An 18,818-nucleotide genomic window follows, 5' to 3' on the forward strand; every position below is an offset into this window, starting at 1 on the left:
TCTATGATTCTATTTGCTTTTAGCAGTCTGAGTGCTGAAATGTATTTCTAAATATATACTGACCTTATGAGATCAAAACGTGAAAGTTTACAACTGGGCTGTGTTCTGGTACATACTATACAGCTTTGAGCATGCTTAACACCTTTAAACATGTTAAAAAAAGAATCTCTGCTGATCTTTGCTGTCATTTAAAGGAATTAACTCTGAGTTTTTGACTCTATTTTTCATACTATGTTCTTATACGTCCTCAACTATGTATGTGTATTATATTGAAGAACATGCTAATTTCCAAGTGATACTCTGGAATGATTGCAGGAAGTACCTTTTCCAGACACTCAGTGGATGTACAATGCCAGGGTAATGAGATCAAATAATGAGCTATTCATTGTCAGAGACCTTTGGGTCTTAAACATAATGGAGGTTTTGGAAGTGGGTAACTTTTTCATTCTTCACAAAGTTTTTTCTCCTAAATAAGGGGGAAAAAAAAACTGTCTGTCTTGTTTTACATCTGTTGTTGCACTACAAAAGAAATTTCTGGAATGATGTTGGCAGGTAAGTTATTGATAAGATTGTACAGGTAGTTTGGGAAAATTGATAGACTAGTTTGTTTATGTATGTTTAACCTCTAGATTGATCTTCCCATGAATCACACAACTAGAGGATATTTCTGCATAGAAACTGAGCTGTAAAAGTTTTTTAGGTCTTGATACTGGCATGTAGACTACAACAGAGATTTCTTTTGTAATGGTAAAATATTCTCAGAGCTCAGCCTCCTGGATTCAAGTTTGATGCAAATTAAAGATTTTGCATAGGATTAGAAGACATACTGAGGTATTTATGAAGTTCAGGAGTGTACTAACCTAGCTACATATCCACAGATATATAAAATTAAAGATGATAAATCAATTTAAATGCTGTTCTTTGATTCTGTTGAAAAAAAGAAAAAAAAAAAAAGAAAAAAAAAAAGAAAAAAAAAGTGGAGATGATATTGTCTTGCTTTAAAATAGGATAGAATTAATTTTCCTCCTAGTAACTCATATGGTGCTGTGTTTTGGATTTAAGATGAGAATAATATTGATATCATGCTGATGTTTTAATTATTGCAGAGCAGTGATTACAGTAAGCCAAGGACTTTTCAGCTTCTCACTCTGTCCTGCCAGTAGGCAGGCTGGGGGTGCAGCAGGAGCTGGGAGGGACAGACCCAGGACAGCTGACCCAAACTGGCCAAAGGGGTATTCCATACCATCTGATGTCATGCTGAACAATTACTTTTGGTGGCTGTCAGGGGTGGGGGGACCAACTGCTTGGGGATTGGCTGGGCATCAGTCAGCGGGTGATGAGCAGTTGCATTATGCATCGCTATTTTTGTACATATTATTATTATTATTATCATTATTGTTATTATCATCGTCATCATCATCATCATCATCATCATTTATTTTCTGTCCTAATAGATGGTCGTTATCTCAACTCACAGGCTTCATTTTTTATATTCGTAAGAGTTTTTATTAAAGAGCATTTAAAGGTAAATTTACCAGCTTTATATAGATTTATAGTGACAATATATATTTAAAAAATGTCTCATCTAGAACATGACTTTCTACTCTTTGCAGAGTGAAGTTTACAGACTAAAAATGACAATATCGGAGATACAGGCCTGGGACTGAATACTATACTCTATCCTGTGATGGTTGTGGGCAGGCAACTTACTATAAGACTTGGTAATTTGTATGTAGAATTAGGAGTCGTGAGTATGGTAACTAGTCTCTCTGCATCTAAAAGGGACTAGAAGTTGATTGCCTCACTGTAAACATTGCAAAGGAGTATGTTTGAAAATGATTCTTTTTCTGAGGCTGCCAGGAAATATTTACATCTAGTCACTAGTTTGAAAGCTCTGCGGTTTGGGTATATGCATTGATTTAGCTCCTGCAGCCTTTCAAGGAACGAGAAGGGTGTCTTGTTTGTCCATTAAGACAGTGATTAGGTTTTTCTAGGAAGTATAAGGTCTGGACTAAGTACTTCCTTTATATTGGAGGGTTCAACTTGCATGCCAACCGCAAAAGATAGTGTCTTGTTTTAGGCTTCTAAATACAGCAGAGGTGAAGATTCAATGGAATGGAAAGGGAGCTTGTTCAGAGGAAGGAATTTTTCTTGCTGTGTCCATGTGGTAAACTTCTCATAGGCATTTTATCACATGGATGGGTTTTATCCTCTCATCAGAAAGTTCATGAGGCTTTCTGATCTGCAAAATTAAATGATTTGTTGTGTGATAACGACATTCAAGAGATGCCTCTTTATATTTGCCTGAAGTCCAAATCCATAACACTATTTTATTCCCCTCAGGGGTATGAAATCCAGCACTTTTTCCAGTTTTAAGGAAAATATTTCACTCCCTCTGCAGCTGATTTCAATTTGAAAAGGCAACTATGATGTTTTCAATTTAAATCTTAAGAGTCACAAATTAATCAGTACTGGCTACATGCATATATTGCAAGCACAGCTGTCTGTGTGCTAATAACCATCAACTGAAATACTAAGACATGAAACCTCATTATTGACTGACTGAAAATCTCTTTTCTTAAATTTCTCCTGGACACCAGTGAAGTGTTATATTGGTAAAATCAGTGAAACCACTTGCATCTAGGCCCTATGCACATTAAGTCCTACATAAACAGTGGTCTTCATAAAGTGTTGAAACTGCTCGTTCTGAACTCACTGGTAGTCACTTCAATACCTATTATAAATTCATCAATTATGACATCTTGGATGTGAAACTCTCACTTTATTTTCTGTGCTTTAATTCTGATCCCAGAGACGGAAGATAATTTAGATTTCATACAGCTTTGACCTTTCACTTAATTATAGATGCTTCACTACTTCCTATTGCATATTATGTATTCACACATCTCTGGTAGATGAGATGACTTACATAGCCTCAGATGTGATGATTACAGATTAATTTTTATTGATAAAAAACATTGATTTTGAAGACTAGCAACCAGATTCTTTACAGCACAGTACCTTTATAATCACTTAAACTTATACACAGTGAGTGCAAAGTAGGTGGAAAATGCTACCACTTTTGTTGAGGGATTTTTGAAACAGCAAAGAGGCCATGACTTGCTGCAGCTGTGCAATCCAAACTACCAGGATGACTATGAGAAGTTCCCATGAAAGTGTTCCCACATCGCCCATTGGAATTTTCTAAATTCCAATGAGGAATTTAGAAAAATATTGTTGCCAGCAGCTGGCTTCAAGGACGGGATCTACGTGACTGCTAAACACAAGGGGGTTGTTTTCTTGCAGGTGGGGTTGTTTTCTTGCAGTTGTTTGTCTGAGTGCTTTTGACCAATACTCTTGTGTGAGACACTATCCACCCCTGTTAAGTTTGCTATAAAAGTCAGGCTATTTGGGTAATAAAGAGAGAGCATGATCTGACCATACTAGTGTCTTGTGTTTTTGGCCGTTCTTCCTGCAACACACTTTCATTTGCTAGACTGTCTTATTAATTTCACCAAGCTTTATAGGGCTATGTAGCACGGAAAACAAAATCAGCCAAACCTTGTATTTAGGAATTACTGAAAAGTTAAATATTCTCTGAAATACAATTTGAGTTAGTGGCAAGACTGAAAGATAAGAACATGAAACAGTAGTGAATAAGATAAGAAACAGGTTTCTGCTTGGCAGCTGTGATATGATTGTTTATATTTATTTATTTTCTGATTAAGATACATACAGGGACATATAATATACTTACTAAAGAACTATGCATGTAAAGAGTTTTTAAAGACTTCCATTCATATTTTCCTTAATGCAAAGTCAGTTTATTTTATACAAGTTAATATTAGCCTCCAGATATTTATTATATGCATTCATTGTGTAATATTCTAACACATAAACTTAGAATAATAAAATATAATAAAATAAAAGCCAATATGAAATATGTGTTGTATTATATAACACATTGTTTTTTGAGTATATGGATTTCCTTACAATAGATGTTAATGCTACACCATGATATTAAAAATTACGGATACCATCTATTGGTCAATTGGTCAATATTATACTACATTTCTAATCAATATGAAACTGAGATTTTATTTTATTTTATTTATTATTTTTGTTTACATTAGATGTAATATTTTAATTCAAGAAGCTGATTGGAAATACGACGTTTTCAAAATGTGTGTCTTTCTTGTTCAGGAACACTTCTAAACATATATCAAGACACAAATTGAGTCTCACAGATGGAAAAATTTTCTGGCTTTGTGATTTCCTAGATCAGCTGAGAACCTGATCACTAGGTCAGTACATTACACAAAAAATTACAGTGAAATAAGAGATTTTTTCCTCAAATTTTTTTTGTCTTCCTTTTGGGCACCATTTGCAAAAACAAACAAACAAACAAACAAAACAACAAAAAACAACAACAACAACAACAAAAAACATTTGGAGATTAGAAAAGTAATTTTCTGAATAATGAAATCTACAGTTCTTCCTCTAAAAACAACAACAAAACACTTTTATATTTTATGCATTTTGAGCGCTCGTTATTTGGAAATGCCAAATTTCAAAGGTATTTTCCAGATTATAATTCCAAGCACTTTTTTTTTTTTTTTTTTTTTTTTTTTTCACCCACCACAACAATAAAAACTGCCTGTAAACTGAACAGGTTCAGATTTTGGTTTATGAGACCCTTGAAATTATAAGTTTTACTTCAGTGTAAACAAATTTTTGTTTGTTTTTTCCCCTCAGGTGGATGGGTAGCAGGGAGCAAGGGAATGAGATTCATTTTCTGTGTTTTTGTCATTTGTGTCTTGGATCCTTGACCTATGAGTAATCCAGAGAAAGTCATTCCAATTTAAGTGGGTGCCTACTCCTAAGAATTATAAAGCATACATCAAGAAAAAGAACCTTTGCTCTTCACAAGTAGAGTTTTTCAGTGTTTTGATTTTTCTTCTATTTCTTTAGTCTCTTCTTTCTTTTCTTCTTTGCCTCACTGACAAAAGACTACACAAAAATTTCATGTTAATAAAAGTATATTAATAATAATTTCATGTTAATAAATTTGGTAACATAGAAAAAATGTTTGAAAAAATGTTTCCAAAAGAGATGTGGAATTAGTGCTACATATAATTAAAATGATATTAATATAACTATATTGGCTTGCTAAAGTTGTAACTTTATATAAGTTTTGATATAAGGATATCAATAGAATATTAGAAATTTGATACATATATAGTCACCCTAAAAGAAGCATTAAAGAGGAAATGTTTAGGACAAATTTTAACCACATTATCAGTAAGTTTTAAATAAGCTTCTTTTCTGTTTACAATAGAATAGAATTTTTATATATCAGCGGTAAGGGCACTATTGTAAACAAAAGAAGGTTAAACAGAAACAATTACTTGACATTTACAGAACCACAGAATTATAGGGGTTGGAAGGGAACTCAATTGATCATCAGCTCCAACCCCCCTGCCAAAAAAGATTCCCTAGAGCACAGGTAGGAGTCTAGATGGGCATTGAATATCTCCAGAGAAGGAGACTCCACAACTTCCCCGGGCAGCCTGTTCCAGTGCTCTGTCACCCTCACCGTGAGGAAGTTGTTTTGCACAATGGTGTGAAACTTCTGTGATGCTTTTTTTGGCCATTGCCCCTCATCCTGTCCCCACAAACCACTGAAAAGAGGTTGGCCAAATCCCTCTGTCTCCCATACTTAAGATATTTGTAAACATTCATAAAATCCCCCCTCAGTCTTCTCTTCTCAAACCTGAACATACCCTGGTCTCTCAGCCTTTCCTCATAGAGAAGATGCTCCAGGCCCCGTATCGTATTTGTGGCCCTCCATTGGACTGTGGTGGTTTTACCATGCTAGGCAGATAAACACCACAATTGGCTATCCTCCAGTCTTCAGGCACCTCTCCTGTTCTCCAGGACCTTTCAAAGATCACCTCTGCCAGCTCCCTCAGAACACATGGATACATCCCATTGGGGCCCATGGATTTGTGTGCATCGACCTCACTCAGATGCTCCTGAACCTTTCTCTCTACAACCAGGGGGGAGATCACCATTTCCCAGACTCCTTCTTCTCCCTCCAGAGTCCAGGAGTCCCAGGGAGAGAGTCTTTGAAGCAAAGACCAAAGCAAAGACGGCATTCGGTATCTCCGCCTTCTCAGCATCCCCTGTTCCCAGTACACCATTCTTGTTCAGCAGGGGACCCATATTATCTCTAGTCTTCCTTTTACCATTTACATACTTAAAAAACCCTCTTCTTATTATCCTTTGTCTCTTTTACAAGCTTCATAGGCTTCATATCTCTTTTACAAGCTTCAAAGGTGGGCTTTAGCCTTCCTCATCATGTCCCTTGAGGACCTGAAAACACTCTTATACTCCTCTCAGGAGGATAGGTCCTTTTTCTGCATTTCATAGACCTTCTGCTTCCTTTTGATCTTGTCGATGAAGTCCACGCTCATCAACACAGGTCTCCTCCCCCCCCTTCCCTGATTTCCTACTCTTTGGGATGCACCAATCCTGAGCTTGGAAGAAGTGCTCTTTAAATGTTGCCCAGCTCTCACAAGCATTCTTGCCTTCTAGTAATTTAGCCCATGAGATACCCCCAGTAGGCCTTGGAAGAGGTTGAAGTTGAGCTTTCTAAAAATCCAGGGTAGCAATCCTGCTTTTTGCCTTACTTCTTCAATAAAGTTCCATCTTGAACTCCACCATCTCATGGTTGCTGCATCCCAAGCTGCCCCCAACCTTCACATCCCTAACAAGCCCATCCCTGCAGGTATCACAGAATCACAGAATCACAGAATTTCTAGGTTGGAAGAGACCTCAAGATCATCGAGTCCAACCTCTGACCTAACACTAACAGTCCGCACTAAACGATATCCCTAAACTCTACATCTAAACATCTTTTAAAGACTTCCAGGGATGGTGACTCCACCACTTCCCTGGGCAGCCTGTTCCAATGCCTAACAACCCTTTCAGTAAAGAAGTTCTTCCTAATACCCAACCTAAACCTCCCCTGGCGCAACTTTAGCCCATTCCCCCTCGTCCTGTCACCAGGCACGTGGGAGAACAGGCAAACCCCCACCTCTCTACAACCTCCTTTAAGGTATCTGTAAAGAGCAATAAGATCGCCCCTGAGCCTCCTTTTGTCCAGGCTGAACAAGCCCAGCTCCCTCAGCCGCTCCTCGTAGGACTTGTTCTCCAGACCCCTTATCAGCTTTGTCGCCCTTCAGTGGACTCACTCGAGCACCTCCATGTCCTTCTTTTAGCGAGGGGCCCAAAACTGAACACAGTACTTGAGGTGCGGCCTCACCAGAGCTGAGTACAGGGGGACGATCACCTCCCTAGCCCTGCTGGTCACACTGTTTCTTATGCAAGCCAGGATGCCGTTGGGCTTCTTGGCCACCTGAGCACACTGCTGGCTTATATTCAGCCGACTATCAACCATCACTCCCAGGTCCTTCTCTGAATGGCAGCTCTCCAACCACTCATCTCCCAGCCTGTAGCTCTGCTTGGGGTTATTGCATCCCAGGTGCAGGACCCAGCACTTGGCCTTGCTGAACTTCATGCAGTTGACCTCAGCCCACCAGTGCAGCCTATCCAGATCCTCCTGCAGAGCTTTCCTACCCTCAAGCAGATCGACACACGCACCTAGCTTGGTGTCATCTGCAAACTTACTGAGGGTGCACTCAATGCCCTCATCCAGATCATCGATGAAGATATTAAAGAGGACCGGCCCCAGCACCAAGCCCTGGGGAACGCCACTAGTGACTGGCCTCCAACTGGACTTGACTCCATTCACCACGACTCTTTGGGCCCAGTTATCCAGCCAGTTTCTAACCCAATGAAGCGTGCGCCAGTCCAAGCCAAGAGCAGCCAGTTTCTTGAGGAGAATGCTGTGGGGGACGGTGTCAAAAGCCTTGCTGAAGTCAAGGTAGACCACAACCACAGCCTTTCCCTCATCCACTCAGCACATCACTTTGTCATAGAAGGAGATCAGGTTCGTCAAGCAGGACCTGCCTTTCATAAAGCCATCCTGACTGGGCCTGATCGCCTGCTTGCCCTGCAAGTGCCATGTGACAACTCTCCAGACAATCTGCTCCATGATCTTCCCTGGCACTGAGGTCAAACTGACAGGCCTATAGTTCCCCGGGTCTGCCCTCCGGCCCTTCTTTCAGGTGGGTGACACATTTGCTAGCCGCCAGTCAACTGGGACCTCCCCCAATAGCCAGGACTGCTGATAAATGATGGTAAGTGGCTTGGCCAGCTCCTCTGCCAGTTCTCTCAGTACCCTTGGGTGGATCCCATCCGGCCCCATCAACTTGTGCACATCCAAGTGCCATAGGAGGTCGCCAACCATTTCTTCATGGATAGTGAGGGCCACATCCTGCTCCCCATCCCCTTCCACCAGCTCAGGGTACTGGGTATCCAGAGAACAACCGGTATTGCCGCTAAAGACTGAGGCAAAGAAGGCATTAAGCACCTCCGCCTTTTCCTCATCTCTTGTAACTAAGTTTCCCCCCGCATCCAGTAAAGGATGGAGATTCTCCTTAGTCTTCCTTTTTGTGTTGATGTATTTATAGAAACGTTTTTTGTTATCTTTAACGGCAGTAGCCAGATTGAGCTCCAGATGAGCTTCGGCCTTCCTAATTTTGCCCCTGCACAGCCTCGCAATATCCTTATAGTCCTCCCTAGTGGCCTGCCCACTTTTCCAAAGCTTATAAACCCTCTTTTTTCTCCTAAGATCAAGCCACAATTCTCTGTTGAGCCAGGCCGGTCTTCTTCCCCGCCAGCTCGTCTTTGGGCACGTGGGGACAGACTGTTCCTGCGCCATTAAGATTTCCCTCTTGAAGAGCGCCCAGCCTTCCTGGACTCCTCTGCCCTTCAGAACCGCCTCCCAAGGGACTCTACCAACCAGTGTCCTCAGCAGCTCAAAGTCAGCCCTCCGGAAGTCCAATACAGCAGTTTTACTGGTCCCCTTCCTGGCCTCGCCAAGAATAGTGAACTCCACCATTTCGTGGTCATTCTGCCCAAGACAGCTCCCGACAATCACATCCTCCACCAGTCCTTCTCTGTTTGTGAAGAGAAGGTCTAGCGGGGCGCCACTTCTGGTAGGCTCACTAACCAGCTGCATCAGGAAGCTATCTTCCACGCTCTCCAGAAACCTCCTAGACTGCTTTCTCAGGGCTGTGTTGTGCTTCCAGGATATGTCAGGGAAGTTGAAGTCCCCCACGAGAACAAGTGCCAACGATTTCGCAACTTCTGTCAGCTGCCTGTAGAACTCCTCATCCGTCTCCTCATCCTGCTTTGGCAGTCTATAACAGACCCCGACCAGGACACTAGCCTTGTTGTCCCTGCCAATCCTAACCCCAAGGGACTCGACCTTGTCATTCCCAGCCTTGAGATCTACAACATTGAAAGACTCTCTGATATAGAGAGGCACACCACCACCCCTTCTGTGCTGCCTGTCCCTTCTGAAGAGCTTATAGCCAGGCATTGCAGCACTCCAGTCATGAGACTGGTCCCACCACGTCTCTGTGATGGCAGCCAAGTCATAGCCTGCCTGCTGCACGATGGCTTCCAGCTCCTCCTGTTTGTTACCCATGCTGCGTGCATTGGTGTAGATGCACTTCAGCTGGGCCATTGCCTTATCCCCCGGTCTTGCTATTTTTCCCCCTGGCACAGCTCCAACAATCCTTGCTTCAGCCCCATCCCCCTTCTTACCTAGTTTAAAGCCCTCTCAATGAGCCCTGCCAGCTCCTGGCCCAGGATCCGTTTTCCCCTAAAAGATAGGGACCCGTCTGCAGCCATCAGGCCGGGTGCCGAATAAAGTGCCCCATGGTCAAAAAAAACAAGATTTCTGTATTGGCACCAGCCCCTGAGCCACGTGTTTAACAGGTGGGTTTTCCGTGTCCTCTCTGTACCCCTCCCTGCCACTGTAGGGATGGACGAAAACACCACCTGCACTCCTGCTCCATCCACTAACCGTCCCAGCCCCGTATAGTCTTGTTTGATAGCCTTCAGGCTTCTCTCTTCAATGTTGTCACTACCTGCCTGGACTATCAAAAGAGGATAATAGTCAGAGGGGTGTACCAGGTTGGGAAGCTTCCTGGCAACGTCCCTGACCCTGGCCCCAGGGAGGCAGCAGACTTCCCTACAGGTAGGGTCAGGCCGACAAATAGCGCCCTCTGTTCCCCTAAGAAGAGAGTCTCCCACAACAATAACCCTTCTGTCTTTCTTGGTGGAGGCAGTCCTGAGGCGAAGGTCCAGAAAGACCAAGACCAAGGTCCAGAAGCACCCCCTGCCTCTTCAGCTCCTCCACCACCTGTGTCAGAAAATTATCTTCAAGACATCGAAAGAACCATTTGGACTGCATGAGGCTACTTCCAGATGCTTGCAGAAGACTTTGTCCTTGTCCTTGTCCTTGTCCTCATCCTCCTTCTCTTCCTCCTTCCCCTCCTCCTCTTCTTGCTCTTCCTCCTCCTCCTCCTCCTCCTCCAAATTCCAAATGTCATCACCACTAAGAAGTGCTTTTCATTGTCTTAATTGTTAAAATGTGGGAGGTATATTCTGAAAGATAGAATTCTGTTTCTGAATACATTACTTGTTAAAGATATTTTCTTAGACTAAACTGAGATATTCAGGAGATATCACATTTGTTTTAATTGGGCACAGTGGGTCATCCAGGGTGAAATATATATGAAACTCTTTTGTTGAACTCAGAGAAAAGGTCATAATAATAACAATTGCTTCACCTTTATGATTTTTCACTCAGTCATCTGGACTGTATCTTTGTATATACAGTTATGGAGATATACTCAGTCATGGTGTTTTCCAGCATAAATACACCATTTATCATCTGTACTTCCCTGGTAGGCTGGATGCAGGTTTTTGCAGCTTCTTTCTTTCAGGATGATTCAAAAGATAACCAAGGTTTTTCAAAACAGTCAGCCAGGTGATACAACACAGATCAGCTTCAGGTAATCTGAACTGAAAAATTAAAGAAAAAAGTTTTTGAAATTATGACTATGCTGCATGCCAATTTCAGTTACCTGAAAGCACTTTTTTTCCACATGTTTATGTGGACAAGAGTAACTTGATTAGACATCAAATTCAGTTAATATAACTCTCCCTATAAAATTCTTCAAAACTGTTCTAAACACTGACTCATTTTTCTAAACTGTATGCTCTCTATATTGAGCTGTTCTCACATTTGCACTTTTTCAACCAACTTTTTCAACTAGAATGGCTACTTAATATTTTCCTATGAAACTTTATTTAGGGAATTGTCCAATGCAATAAATTCTTAGTGAATCACAATTCAAGTTCCATCTAATGGATAGATGAGGAGTTTTGCTTTAGCAGATGAATTCTAGAGTGGCCCATTTCACAATTTCCCCACAGGACAAAAACTGAAAAACCTGAATCGGTGAAACATGAGTCCTACAAGAATTCCATTATCCTGACTGTCACTGTGATCATTAAACCTATTAGTGCTTAATAGGAAGCTTTCATTCAATAGGAGGCATCTGGTGAGGAAGGACACAGATGTACTTCCTGGGCATCTGGGACACACTTTGATTTTTTATCCCAGTACATGAGGTTATATTATTATTGTTTTCTTTAATTCTTTGTGAAGAGAGATGCAGAAAATTCAGATACATAATGGAAATACTCTTTGAACTTAGAATGTGAATGTAGGAAAAAATTTGAACTTCTACTTACCAATAAGGTTCTCAGCTGTGTATCTGCATGAATTTTTGCTATTGTTGTTGTTTTTTGCTTTCTAATTGATTTAGTTTATATTCATTTATATTCATTAACCTGGATGAAACATTACGGGGAAGAAAAACAGAAATCAAAGGAAAAGTGAGCAGATAATGCAGTCTAATAGAACCTGCTGATTTCTTACATAATTGTGGTCCTTCTTCATTTTTTTTAGGAAAGACGGGTCAAAAAAAACATTGTGTGGAATTGTTTATTTTTTCATCCATGCCAGCAGGTATAGTAAGCTCTAGTCTTCCCTTCTGATTCATTTCTAACATTCTACTGGGAAGGTGGAACATGTCTGTATAATATCAAAAATCTGTAACTTCATCACACACATCTAATCATGTTATTTATTCTAGAGGACTTATAGAGAAGCAGACCAATGTGTTTTTAACAAATGATTATTAATGAAATGGTAAAATAATAATCACTTTTCAATTGTCAAAGAGCTTTGTCTGATCAAGGAAACTGTGAATTGGTTGATTTGTTCACCTGGTTCAGTTTCTCTGCTTAGCATAAATACAAAGTTACTCTGAATGTTTTGAAAAACACTTCACTGTAATTACTATGCACATCACTGATCTGCTAGCCTCCTGGAGTTTCTTGTATTTTACTAGTTTTATGGCTTATAATACCTAAATGACAGATATGTTTTTAATTCTTAAATTTTAGGTTTTCTCTTGAAATGTTTTATTAATATAAAAAGAATCAAATGATTGATATCCCCATATAGCTGACTGTACAGTTATTTTATTTTATTTTGTTTGTTTATTTATTTATTTATTTATTATTATAATTTTTAACAACTGAAAGCTTTTTGTAATGCATGGCGAAAATTCTTCAAATTTCTCTATATTATGCTAAAATTTCCTTTTTGTTTGCTGCTAAACTTCTTTATGCCCTTATTCCTCCTCCTTACAGTTTTACACATTCCCTTCTCTTATCTGTGGAGAAACCAGAAATAGGTTCAAATGAGTTTGCTATCTCTTAGAATAGCTTAAGTGGTTGTTTTGAATTATTTCTGTGTTCAAAGGATAGAGGAGAGTTTGGCTAAGCAAAGATTTGTACAAACCATGAGTCTAGTGACCTTCGTGAGTTTCTGAAAAGGAAAGAAGCATAAAGGAAAGGAAAGAAGGATAGAACAGGAATGAGTGAGCTCAGTATTGTGTGGGCCATCTCTTCTGCCAGATCTTTCTTTCATTCAGCCATTTCAACATGCACAAATAAGCACTTTGTCTGTGGATAGCAGTACAGGGTCTGAGCTTGCTCTATGAAGTCTGTGATCCCCATTTCTCCATCCTCCACCACTTCATTTCTTTCATTTTGTGTGGGAATGCATAAAACTTCTAAGGAGCTAGTTTGGAAGACTGGCAATGGAGACGAAAACATATATGAAGAGATTTCCAAAGATAAGCAATAAGACTTCAGTGACAGAACTGACTATTTATTGTGGTTTAGTCCAGCAGGGAGCTCAATACCACACAGTCACTCACTCACTCTCCCTAAGTGGGAGGGGGGAGAGAATCAGAGAGGAAAAAGTGTGAGAACTTGTGTGTTAAGATAAAGACAGCTTACTAGGTAAAGCAAGAGCTGCAAATACAAGCAAAGCAAAACAAGGAACTCATTTCCTAATTCCCATTGACAGTCAGGTGTTCAGCCACTTCCAGGAAAGCAGAGCAAATCACACATTACAGTATCCAGGGAAGAAAAACACCATCTTCCTGAACATCCTTCCCTTCCTCCTTTTGTTCCTCAGCTGTTATTGCTTAGTCTGATGCCACATGGTATGAGACATCCCTTTGGTGACTGGGTCAGTTGTCCTGGCTGTGTCCCCTCCCAGATCCTTGTGCAACCCCAGACTCCTTCCTGGAAAGGCAGCATGAGAAGCAAGAAAGTCCTTGTCTCTTTGTAAGCACTGCTCTGCAACAACTAAAACATCAGTGTGTTTTCACCACTATTTTCATCAAAAATTCAAAACACAACATCATACAACGAAAAATAACTCAATCCCAGCTAAAACCATGACACCACTCAAAAAAGATGAAGCAATTTTGTCATTTTCTTTGGAGTTAGGCTTAATCTGAAAACATTGTTTTCAGTAGACATTTCTGACACTGAGAGAGGAAATCCTGTTTCAACAGTAAGATATATTTTGACCTTGCTGGTAGAAAAAGAAGAGACACATTTTTACCGAAAAAACACCAAACTTGTGATTCATAGCTTTATCACCCAATATGAAACAATTGGTCTAATCAGGTGATTCCTCCTTAAGGCAATAGCTAGCTATCATGTGAAAAAACCTGACACCATGGCAGAGTGGCTGTTTCCAAAAAAGTTTGATCTCAAGATATTATTCAAATTTTCCATAGGCTAGTATTCCCAACAAACCATCCTGTCTGGTGTTTATTAATTAGAACATTAACAATGTCATGCTCAATACAGGTCATTCATAACATGTAATGAAGAAGACAGAAAATAGTCGTTTGATTTAAGTGGTATGAGGAAAAAAAAAAAAAAAAAAAAAAAAGACAGGATAGCTAAGGTAACTGGAGTGTTACCTAAGAAATGAAAGACTGTAGGAAAGACTGGCACAGGTAAGGAGAGGCTCTGTTTCCTTGAAGACTAAAGCTACTAGCAGCAGAAATAAACCAAAAATTAAGAAGTCATTATCCTCTTTAGGATCCTTTATATGTTGCAAATATTGAATGTAAATTTACTTTATATAGGTGTGGACCTCTTTCTCCAGTATTGAGACAGAAAAAAAAAAAAAAAAGGCAAAAAAGAAAAGCTTAGACTACTTTCTTGAAAGTGTTTTCACTAAATGTAAACTTCATCTTCTTTTCTTTAAACTGATATCCTTTAACTTATTTTCACAAAGTTGTACAAGTACTTATAACTTCAGAAAAAGAACAGTATCAGAAGATAAAATAGGTGGCCTCCATACTAGTGAGTGAAAAAAATAAAAGAAAAACACATCGTCACTAAAATGTGTTTTACGTTAAGGCATCACATGGATTTTTTTATTTTTTTTTTTTTCCTCTAAGATCTTTGATTTCCATGTCATTTTTACTTGTGTGAAAACTATGAAATTTCTCAAGCTTACTACTTTCAGACAGTAGGGTCTAAATGTCTTATAACTTTTGGCAGATTTCTCACATTTCACAATGCCACTGCAGAAGGAATCCTGGATAAAATTGAGTGGTAACTTTTGATGAATGTTCTACTGCTGATTTCTTTGTATAAATTAGACATGAAAATAAGGAAATGATTGCATCCCTTCAGGGCACTGTTAAGACTTAAGACTAAATGATGATGCAGAGACTAAATACCAAAACATTTTAATCACAGATTTATGCAGTTTTGTGAGTTGCTTCATTTCCTTGTCCTCCAGGGACAGGTCAGGAAGGCTGAGTGCATCAGCATACCAGCCATGCAGTGCATTGGGGGCTGTGGATCTGGGATCTCTCTCCACTCTGGACACTGTCACTTATGAGATTGCGTATAGAATAGCAGATTCTTGACTGGCCTGTGATTGAAAGGTTCTTCACACTTCTTTATTCTTATAACTAGTCTACTTCTTTATCTTTAAAGATAACTAATATGCTAATACATTTGTCAGCCATATCAACTGACACAAGCAATTCAACCTTTTTGAGACAGTTTAGAAGAAGCTTAAAAATTAATAGGTACTAATCAATATGGCTACAATATTTGACTCAATATGTCTGTGCTAGCATCTAAACTTTGAAGGATTACTCCAGATACTGTTTACTTGACCAGGGTGATCTTGCAAGATTTTCTGATCACATTAAAAAAGCAGCAGTACAAAAAATATACCTCCCAGTAATTTTGAAAGTTCTTGAGAAAACAAAAACAAACAAACAAACAAGAAACTAAATATAGTCATGAAAAAAACAAATGTTTACCCAAGTACATACACACAGAAAAATATGTACATAATTTAATATTACAAGTATGATTCAGGTCTTACCTAGTAGAACGAAAAATCTGAGTTGTTCTACTTATTATTTTGATGGAGAAATTCAAGAAAATATAAAAAAAGTTTATCTTCCAAATTTTATGACAGGGAAGAGAATCAGTTATATATATATGTATGTATATATATATTGGACTTTTATATACTTAGAATGAATTATTTATTATTAAACTACACAGGCAAAGATACAGGAGATATCATCTCAATTTGTTTCATTTTACTCCTGTGACAAAACAAACCTAACTTTGCTGCATGAGAGAATCAAGACACAACTAGGCGAAGTATTAAATCTTTTCCATAAGAGTCAACACAGACAAAGCCTTACTATTGTCTGACCAGAAATATTTGATAGCTCTTTGTCATTAATATATATATATATATGCATTGTATTCTGATTGACTGTTTCTATACTTTAACATTCTGTGCCCTAATCCATCCATACCCTTTGCAGAGTTGATTATTTGTCACTGTTTTATCCACTGGCAAATTAATTAATTAACGATGACATATTTAATACCATCTTTTTATCACAGTAATGTTGTTGCCTGTCTGCTGTTCAAAGCTTCTGCCTGGCAGCCTAGTAACTAGGTGTTCTGTGGCTACAGTTTGTGCTATCTTTGGAAACTCATTCTGAGTACCTGAGGCACTTGCCTTAGTTCTTTTGTTTTGGAACTTCCGCTTTCCTAGATTCAGTAGTCTTACCCTTAATTTACACAAGTGGAGCAAAGCACAGAGGTTCCTTTAAATATGGACATCATTATGCTGCCAATTAAACATATTAATAAATATCTTCCTGACCTGCAGAGGAGTAAGTGTCATCCATGTCCCTTGGCCTGGGAAGAGACACCCGGGTCTCACAGGCTTGGCTCCAGGCCCAGTCAGGAGGTCCTGGGCTGGAGCTGCTGGAGGAGGCAGCCATGCCTTTAGTATGCCTTTAGTCAGCCTTTAGTATGTTTAACATCTTCCAGCTGCTAGGTGGCATTCACTCCATGGAACAACACGAAAGCTATCCTGAAAAAAGTCTGCCATAATGAGTATAGTGTGGTTGTCTCTCCACAGATCTGCAACCACTGAACTGCATGATTTGCTAATGTTAAAATAGCCTTAGGTATATAGTCTTTCAATTACTTATACGCTGATATTTAAGCCATATCAGACAGACCCCTCTCTTGGATAGGCAGATAAGTCTATATCTCATTATAAAACAAAAAGTCTTAACATTATTGTATTGCTTTAGTTATTTAAAAGCAGATCCACGCTGCGATCAATAATGCCACGCTTTTTCAGTGTAGTATTTGCTATGATCAGAAAATACTAACGAAGGTATTGAGAGTCTAACCTAAATTTAGGCTAAAGTTCTTATATATTTACCAGTCTTCAATGGAATGTTTTCTTCTTTTTGTAAAATGTTAGTCTTTCGTGTCTTCCAATGATTCAAACGTTTGATTCAGTGTGGTTGAATCTAACATCTAAACTTTAGATGGTTATCCAAATAACTGTTTATTGCACTAGATTGAATTGTACAAATATTAGATTTCTCATTAGGGACTCTTGGTGCAGAAAATTTGTTAAATATTATTTAATTTGCATACAGAATGAGTTACAAGTAGTAGGCAGAAAATGAGTTATTCTTTTCTCTCTTTATAGAAGAAAATATACATGACAATGGCACAATTTCCAGGTGTCTTGAGATATGCCTGCAGCAACAGGTCAAATAGAAAGATATAAAAATGCCTCTACTTACAACAATTTAAACTTGTCAAGAATAATAAAAATAAACCTTCACACACATACAATAAAATATATTTTTTTGAAAAGAGGAGAGCAGGTGGAAAAATATTGAAAAATCTACATGAAAGAAAAGCAAGAATAAAATAAAACAGGACAGAAAAAAAAAAAAAAAAAGGAGGATTTAAAGAAAATTAATAATGAAGGTGAATTGAAGAAACAACTGTATTCTAGAAAATTGTAGCTGAGGAATGGAAGGCAGCAAAAAATGGATAAGATACAGAAATATTACTCTATTATTTAGGCAGAAACTAAAATTGGCATGATGAACAAAAAAGGAATAAAAACCTGATCTTTGTTATATTTCCATTAGATGCTGCATAGGTCCAATCTTCCATGCTCTGCAATGAAGTAATTTTAGTATTATTAATATGCTATTTACACAAGGAAAGACATTACACATGGAAAGACACATGGATATAATGAATCAAAACATGCAAATAATTGCAGTAGTGAATCACAATTAGATATATCAAATTGCTTTATACATATTCTATCTTGTGGTATGATGCAGATGAACTTATTCCTGTTTATATGTTACTTAGTTAGCAGGTATAGTATGCAGGTATAGGTTAGCAGATTGACATGACTTTCTGAGATTTTCCTTAATTTTGTTGTTTTGTTAAAATTTTAATTATGGCTGGTTTATGATACTCTTGTGGAAACCTTGTCAAAATCTTGTTATGTCTCTAATGTTATTAGAAATTTTGGTAGCTTGGAAGCTAGCATGTTTTGTTTTTATTTATACACTTTTTTCATTATATTTGGCAGCACATATATTTTACACTGACAAACTTTGTAGAGAAACACTACTTTACTTCTTCACTTACTATTTCAGTGAAAGATTGTCTCTTTATGTAGGAAGATACTGGGAATAGTTATATAATTTGGGACTTACAGTAGATTATTTATTTATTTATTTTAAAGTTCAGATGATTCTTTGGAAGTAAGTAATGATTGGGACAGACACAGAGAACTCAAGAAAACATATTACAAGTTTAGGCTCTATTTATTGTTAAAGGTGTTGTCAGTTTTTTCAGTGAATCATTGCACCCCAGAAAGAATGAATTTGTCTGGGAGGGCAAAGTGTTTTAAACAGCTTTCTACCTCGTTGAATATCATGACTGAGGAGGTTTCAACCAAAACAAAAAAAGTTAAACTTTTATATATATGAATGAAGGACGAGGAAAAAAAATGAAATGATTTAGTAAAAATAAATAAATAAATAAATAAATAAATAAACAAATAA

Source organism: Aythya ferina, assembly GCF_964211825.1.
Source record: "Aythya ferina genome assembly, chromosome: 2".
Lineage (NCBI taxonomy): Eukaryota > Metazoa > Chordata > Aves > Anseriformes > Anatidae > Aythya > Aythya ferina.